Here is an 8,513-nt window from a genome sequence, read left to right on the forward strand (position 1 = left end):
GGTTCGGAATTGGATTTCAAATGGTTTCGGATCGGATTTGGATTGGATTTGAATTTAGATTGGTTCGGAACTGGATTTGATTTGTTTTTAGATTGGATTTGGGTTGGATTCGGATTGAATTTGGATTGTTTTAGGATCGGATTTGGATTGGATTTAGATTGGTTCTGAATTAGATTTGGATTAAAATTGGATTGAATTGGGATTGGATTATGAGTGGATTTGGAATGGATTCGGATCGGATTTGGATTGAATATGGTTTGGATTTGGATTCATATTGGTTGGAAATTTGATTTGATTTGGTTTTGGATTTGGATTTAGACTGGTTCGGAAATGGATATCAAATGGTTTTGGATCGGATTGGGATTGGATTTAAATTTAAATATGGATTAAAATTGAATTGAATTGGGATTACATTATGAGTTGATTTGGAATGGATTTTAATTCATATAGGTTAGAAATTGGATTTGATTTAATTTTGGATTGAATTTAAGTACGGAATTGGATATCAAATGGGTTCGGATCGGATTTGGATTGAATTCGAACTTAGATTGGTTGTGAATTGGATTTGGATTGAATTTGGATTGAATTGTGAGTGGATTTGGATTCGAATAGTATTTGGTTGGAATTCGGACTGATTTGGATTGGATTTGGTTTGGATTTGGATTGGATTTGGATTGGATTTGGATTGGATTTGGGTTGGATTCATTTCGGTTGGTTTTGAGTAGGATTTAGATTGGATTAGATTAGCATTAAATTTGGAATGGATTTGGATTGGATTTGGATTGGATTTGGATTGGATTTGGATTGGATTTAGATTGGATGTGGATTAGATTTGGATTGTTTTTGGACTGGTTTTGGATTTTGATTGGTTTTGGATTGGATTAAAATTGAATCTGGATTGATTTTTATTGGATTTGGATTGGAGTCGGATTGATTATGGATTTAATTTGAATTTGACGCGAACAAATCTAAATTGAATTTGGATGGGATTTGGATTGAATTTGGATTAGATTCAGATTGAAATTAAATTGAATTTGGATTGTATTTAGATTTGATTTGGATTGGTCTTGGCTTTGAATACAATTAGAATTAGGTTAGGATTATATAAAGTCGTTCGCATATAGTTCTTAATTCTTGAAAAGGGGGTAATTCAATATTGGTTCAAAAGGAATCAATAATGATAATTCTTCAAGCTACATAGGTATTTTAAGTTTCTAATGTGTCTCCAGAGTAGAGGAGGGAAAGAATGTAGTGAATAAGATTAGAATGAGGAGTTATTGCAAAATACCACTGAGATTATTTCCTTGTAACGATATGAACTCATTTATTGATTCATTTTGATCAGCGTGTATAGTGTTATCTTGTGCTCCATGGTAACGCAAAGGTGTTTTCGGTTTTTCGTTCGTGTTGGAACGAATCGATAACAGAGTTCAGTTTGCTGAGTATTGTTGCGACGAACGGTCGAGCTTGAAAACCTCGTCCGGGTCACGACAATGACGCAGCCGGTAGAATTCAATTCAGTTTTTTTTTAGTTGGTCGAGCTCCCTGCCTACTTTTGTTGGAATCGGTGTCATAGGAATCAGGTAAATAAAGTGTATTTAAGAAAAAATAGAAAATGGAAGACAAGATAAAAAAAAATCCTTGAGAATGTTAATGTCCCCGGTAGGCTCCCTGACGGAAGGGCAGAGGAGTAGGCCGGGTGGCAAAAAAAGGTGCAAAACAAAAGGCACGAAAGAAAAAAAAAAACAAAAGAATGCTAGCGCTCCCGGTAGGCTCCCTGACGGAAGGGCAGAGGAGTAGGCCGGGTGGCAAAGAAAAGGTGCAAAACAAAAGGCACGAAAAAAAACAAAAGAATGCTAGCGCTCCCGGTAGGCTCCCTGACGGAAGGGCAGAGGAGTAGGCCGGGTAGCAAAGAAAAGGTGCAAAATAAAAGGCACAAAACATAAAGGTGGCAAAGAAAAGGTGCAAAACAAAAGGCACGAAAAAAACAAAAGAATGCTAGCGCTCCCGGTAGGCTCCCTGACGGAAGGGCAGAGGCCGGGTAGCAAAGAAAAGGTGCAAAATAAAAGGCACAAAACATAAAAGTGGCAAAGAAACATTTAAAAAAAATACAATAGAAAAAGACAGGTGAATGCTAGCGTCCCCGGTAGGCTCCCTGGCAGAAGGGCAGAGGAGTAGGCCGGGGGACAAAAAAAAACACAATGAGATAAATGAAACTAATAGGCAAGAGAGTTTGTTAAACGAAAACCAAAAAGACGTTGGAATGAAAGCAAAAAATGACAGAAATAGTAATTGATCAGATGAAAATAAAACTAAAATAAGAATTTGGATTTAAATTAGATTTTGATTGGATTTGAATTTAGATTGGTTCGGAATTGGATTAGATTTGTTTTTGTATTTGATTTGGGTTGAATTCGGATTGAATTTGGATTGTTTTAGGATCGGATTTGGATTGGATTTAGATTGATTCTGAATTACATTTGGATTAAAATTGGATTGAATTGGGATTGGATTATGAGGGATTTGGAATGGATTCGGATCGGATTTGGATTAAATATGGATTGGATTTGGATTAATATTGGTAAGAAATTGGATTTGATTTTGTTTTGGATTTGGATTTAGACTGGTTCGGAATTGGATATCAAATGGTTTTGGATCAGATTTGGATTGGATTTGAATTTAGATATGGATTAAAATTGAATTGAATTGAAAATTGAAATTCAATCCCAAAATTATTAGTTGATTAGGAATGGATTTTGATTCATATAAGTTAGAAATTGGATTTGATTTGATTTTTGATTGAATTTAGGTACGGAATTGGATATCAAATGGTTTCGGATTGGATTCAAATTTAGATTGGTTGTGAATTGGATTTGGATTAAATTTGGATTGAATTGAATTGAATTTGGATTCGAATCGTATTTGGTTGGAATTCGGATTGTATTTGGATTAGATTCAGATTGGTTCGGAATTGGATATCAAATGGTTTCGGATCGGATTTGGATTGGATTTGAATTTAGATTGGTTCGGAACTGGATTTGATTTGTTTTTAGATTGGATTTGGGTTGGATTCGGATTAAATTTGGATTGTTTTAGGATCGGATTTGGATTGGATTTAGATTGGTTCTGAATTAGATTTGGATTAAAATTGGATTGAATTGGGATTGGATTATGAGTGGATTTGGAATGGATTCGAATCGGATTTGGAATGAATATGGTTTGGATTTGGATTCATATTGGTTGGAAATTTGATCTGATTTGGTTTTGGGTTTGGATTTAGACTGGTTCGGAATTAGACATCAAATGGTTTTGGATCGGATTGGGATTGGATTTAAATTTAAATATGGATTAAAATTGAATTGAATTGGGATTACATTATGAGTTGATTTGGAATGGATTTTGATTCATATAGTTTAGAAATTGGATTTGATTTGATTTTGGATTGAATTTAGGTACGGAATTAGATATCAAATGGGTTCGGATCGGATTTGGATTGAATTCAAACTTAGATTGGTTGTGAATTGGATTTGGATTAAATTTGGATTGAATTGCGAGTGGATTTGGATTCGAATAGTATTTGGTTGGAATTCGGAACTGATTTGGATTGTATTTGGATTAGATTCGGATTAGATTTGGATTGTTCGGATTTTTTCGGATTAGATTTGGGTTGGATTCATTTCGGTTGGTTTTGAGTAGGATTTAGATTGGATTAGATTAGCATTAAATTTGGAATGGATTTGGATTGGCTTTGGATTGAATTTAGATTGGATTTGGTTTGAATTTAGATTGGATGTGGATTAGATTTGGATTGTTTTTGGACTGGTTTTGGATTTTGATTGGTTTTGGATTGAATTAAAATTGAATCTGGATTAATTTTTATTGGATTTGGATTGGAGTCGGATTGATTATGGATTTAATTTGAATTTGACGCGAACAAATCTAAATTGAATTTGGATGGGATTTGGATTGAATTTGGATTAGATTCAGATTGAAATTAAATTGAATTTGGATTGTATTTAGATTTGATTTGGATTGGTCTTGGCTTTGAATACAATTAGAATTAGGTTAGGATTATATAAAGTCGTTCGCATATAGTTCTTAATTCTTGAAAAGGGGTAATTCAATATTGGTTCAAAAGGAATCAATAATGATAATTCTTCAAGCTACATAGGTATTTTAAGTTTCTATTGTGTCTCCAGAGTAGAGGAGGAAAGAATGTAGTGAATAAGATTAGAATGAGGAGTTATTGCAAAAATACCACTGAGATTATTTCCTTATAACGATATGAACTCATTTATTGATTCATTTTGATCAGCGTGTATAGTGTCATCTTGTGCTCCATGGTAACGCATTTTTCGTTCGTGTTGGAACGAATCGATAACAGAGTTCAGTTTGCTGAGTATTGTTGCGACGAACGGTCGAGCTTGAAAACCTCGTCCGGGTCACGACAGTACTGAATTTGAATCGCCGTGAAATTTCGGCCATTTCTCCACTATGTTGCAAGTGTGATATGGTTGCCTTCGCGAGTAATTTTGATCCTGATTCAAATTTAAATATCTATTCGAGTCCGCAGTGGACTATGAATTGTCGGATTGAATTGTGAACCTGGCTGTGGTAGACATCCGAAATCTGTAGATCTAGGTATTTGCTGAAATTGATTGAAAGTATTGTCAAAGCTTTTGTTTGGATTTATTGTTTGCCTGTTTTGCGGGTTATTGTTCATGTTCCCCATGGAATGATTTAATGAATGAATTCGAAATTTTGCTCTTATTGATTCTGGCATTTGTAAATTATTTGGGATAACAGATTTGAATTCATTGGAGCCTTGACGATTCGGTGGAGAATCTCTGTTGTTTAGCTTGTCTTGTATTTCTACCGTTCTGAATCTTTTGTCAATTCTTCAACTGTTCGACTTCCTGATTTCTGCTTTGCCAATTGTTCATTTACTTTTTGTTGCACACACGCAGTAATGTAACTTTCAATTTCTGAAATATGCCAGTACTCACGGGGTTCTTTATTTATGTTTTGTTTAGGTATATTATTCTGATTAGTTGTCGTTCGATTTGCGACCATACTATGAAGTTTTGAGGTTATTGGCTTATTTATCCCCTCAAGGTCTGGGTTTCCTAGCCGATTTCTGATTGACTTCGGGATTGTTCCTGTTGGAATTGGAGTATTTTCCCGCGCTGTTGGGAGTTGTACGTTGTTAAGCGAGTTGTTTGAACTGTGTCCACCAACTGCACCTACCTCCTGCGGATCTTCTAATGAATCTTCATCTATGCTTATATCGCGTCTAAAATGCAATTTGACCATTTCACAAATTATTTCAAGCAAAATCCGTTTGTTATCTCTATCTACATCATCAATTTCCTTTGCACGTGCTACTCTTTCAAGGTAATGGTAAAGTCTAGATTCATATGTTGGTTCAGAATTCAGATTAAGATTGATCTCCATCTGATCTAATATTTCTGGAACTATTTCATATTCTTCTCTTAATGATCGAAAGCTCTCTAGTCTGATATTATTTTTAACTTCGCTACGCATTCTGGCTCGCAATTCTCTTTTTGAGCATCTATGGATCCTGTTACCGGAATTCCTCTAAGGACAAGCTCATACGTCAGTTCTTCGTATTCAAGATCGTCCAAATTAATTCTAAGAAAATTATCCATGGTTCGTATATACAATTTATATAAAATATTGAATAATAAAAAAAAATAAAAAAAAAGGAGAAAAAACTAACCCTAAATCTTCTATATCATAGCGAACTTACTTAACTATTGAAACAAAAGGAAATCTATAACGTACTAATTCTCATCTAAATCTCAATCACTCATTCGCAATCATTCATCTTCATTCAATAAAACTAATCTTACTAAACTTACTCGTAAGTAGTCACAATATACAAAACGAATTTGAGCTCTTTTGAAAATTTGTTCAGCCTAAGACCCAGAAGCTGGGCGCCAAAATGTAACGCTCACCTTTTACCTACGAACTGAGCGTTGCATTGCTAAGTCCCTAAAATAACGGAGGAAAAGTTTCTTTTGAACCTGCAAACGACTTACGCGCCACTCCTAAAGGAGGTCGTTAGCGGAGATTTTTTAGGGATGCCCGGCCTGAAACTCCCAATCTGTGGGCGAGTCAATCGAAACGCTTTCTTACCAATTTCGTAAAACTACTAACTGAAAATCTCAATCAAGCTCATTTTCGAAAACCTTTATTTTAAATTTTTACGAACGCAAACTACTCGTATAGGATTGCAAAACTTACTTTAATCAAAATAAAATCACAAGGCTTTAATCGATTCGCGTATTCACATTGAATTTACTTCATGGATCTATTCAATACCTAACCCGGGATTTGTTTCAGTTTAACTTATTGAGCTCATTTTTCTTGTTAACAGTGATCACTGACCTGATTTCCGATACCCTTTATATTTAACGCCACGCCGATGCATTCGGTGAGCTTTCCTCTACGGCGAGACGGGCGATGATGCGACACCTGAGGCTGGTTGAGGTTCTGGCTAGGAAGCTTTGCATGCGTTACACGTGCACGACTCGGTTACTCTCGGTCCGTTGACGAGAGGTTAGAATCAGCCGCCAATCGAGCTTAACGTTAAGCTATCGAGTTTTCCGTCGGGTGGGGGGTGGCAATTCGACGAGGCTGCCTTGAAAGCTTCTCCCTTCTAGGGTAGTACGGGTTACCGATTTCCCAAACGGTTTCACGAAGGCGATTCACAAAAACTTTTCACCGACGACTAGCCTTTCCCGCTCTCTTTCCTAGAGGCAATGGGCTCCGACCGAGCACCCACGTTAATGGGAAACCTGTTAACGTGATTTAGGGTCTTACTTTTCGGAAATATTCGGAAATCTTGACACCATGTGGTCTTACCTCGATCTTGACCTAACTATTTTACACTCGTGCCTATTCTTATTCGACAATTAAGGATTTAGCGTCTAATTAGGCTAGTGAAGAATAACATTTTAAATTATTAGGTTCAGGTTTTCTAGCTACTAGGCACTTACAACTGATTTTTAGAATTGAATTTCACCATCAGCTATTCACTGCGAATAATAAAATTTATAATCTGCGATACCGAACTATTTCATCCAAGCACTCCAATAAAAGTGATTTGGTTCTTCGAATGGCTTCTCTTTTAGGGTCCCATGACCTTGGATCCACCAACCAAATGTATTTGTGTTGTAAAAATTTGTACCTATAGATTGTTCGATCGTGTCCTTGAACGATTATTTGGCCTCTTTTAGTGCTCTTTAAAGTTTTAGATCTAGTTTCAATTCTCTTGCCTACACATATGGACTATTCTTATCGAGCAGTTTGGGATGGGAAAGTATTGGTAGGTTCGAGTAGCTTAAGTCGTTTACGATTATAGTATAATTGAAGGCGAAATAGATTTAAATAATTTAATAGGGTTCTAAGGTAAATGTTACAAAGTTCCCGTGGAAAGTATGGAAATTATTTTTCAAATGAATATTCTGGAAAAACTTGAAGAATTTTCTGGGGAAGTTCATTAAATTTTTGAGACGAAATTCAAAAGATTCTCTTGTTATTTTATTAAAAATATCCAAAACTAGCGAAAGAAACCCAGCTTTGCCCGGGTGTTGAAAATGTCACAATGAACTATTTGCAGCACCGCACTCTAGATCAATTTCCGTGCGTTTGTTTTGTTTTCCTCAACAGCTAACCCAAAGTTGTATTCTAATGATTTTTTACATTTCCCCGTTAAATTCACTAACTTTTTGTATATACAAATCTTGCGGATCCCAAAACGAATCGATTAGGGAAAAATCTTGCAAATCGGTCAACCCGTTCGCGAGTTAAATCGTCAGGAAGGAAATCTCAACTCATTTTTATTATATAGAAGATGACCAATTCAGCCGAACGACACTTTCGACCGAATGTCCATTTCGGTCAAATGGCCCTTCCGACTAAACGACTATTTTGGCCGAAGGACATATTCACGATTTTTTCAGCCCCAAAGGATCTGTTCGATTAAATGACATTCTCGGCCAAATTACTTTAGGCTAGATATCCTAGCAAAGTCTGAAAACACAATGAGAGCACATAGAAAACATATTTTGATTTTACACCAAATTGATTCATAATTTGTTACGTTTCGTTATTTTAACCGTTAAAACGATCAAAAAGATATCAAATTAAGTAAACATAATCGATGATTTCACAACATTAAAACAAGTTTTTGCTCTTAAGATTTGCTCGGGTAAGCTTCTACCAAATCGTCTTTACGGTTAAACCCGACCCATTCGGCCAAACAATTTTCAGCCTTGTGGCTTCCTGCTAAACGACTCTTTTCTGATCAAAAATTCAATTTCGATTAGATTTTTTTGGATTTGAACGGGAATTCCTTCGCAATTTTCACGCTTAGTTTTTACTGAGAGTTCTTTGAAATTTTAACAAGATATTGTATGGAATTTTCATGGAAATAATTGGTATCTTCACGAAAAATTCTCAACGTGATGTTGTAGAGATCTATCAAA

The 8,513-nt window shown here is 35.6% G+C and overlaps 1 long non-coding RNA gene across 1 annotated transcript; it reads right to left on the bottom strand.

Annotated features, from left to right (window-relative positions):
• Nucleotides 1-6,369: 6,369 nt before the first annotated feature.
• LOC134216820 (uncharacterized) lies at nt 6,370-7,238 on the bottom strand. The gene is made up of 3 exons (XR_009980839.1): nt 7,023-7,238; nt 6,889-6,962; nt 6,370-6,821 (listed from the first exon to the last, which is right to left on the bottom strand). It is a non-coding gene; the product is annotated as an uncharacterized LOC134216820 (long non-coding RNA).
• Between the last annotated feature and the right edge of the window lie 1,275 nt (nt 7,239-8,513).

Source organism: Armigeres subalbatus, chromosome 2 (genome assembly GCF_024139115.2).
Source record: "Armigeres subalbatus isolate Guangzhou_Male chromosome 2, GZ_Asu_2, whole genome shotgun sequence".
NCBI classification, from domain to species: Eukaryota; Metazoa; Arthropoda; class Insecta; order Diptera; family Culicidae; genus Armigeres; species Armigeres subalbatus.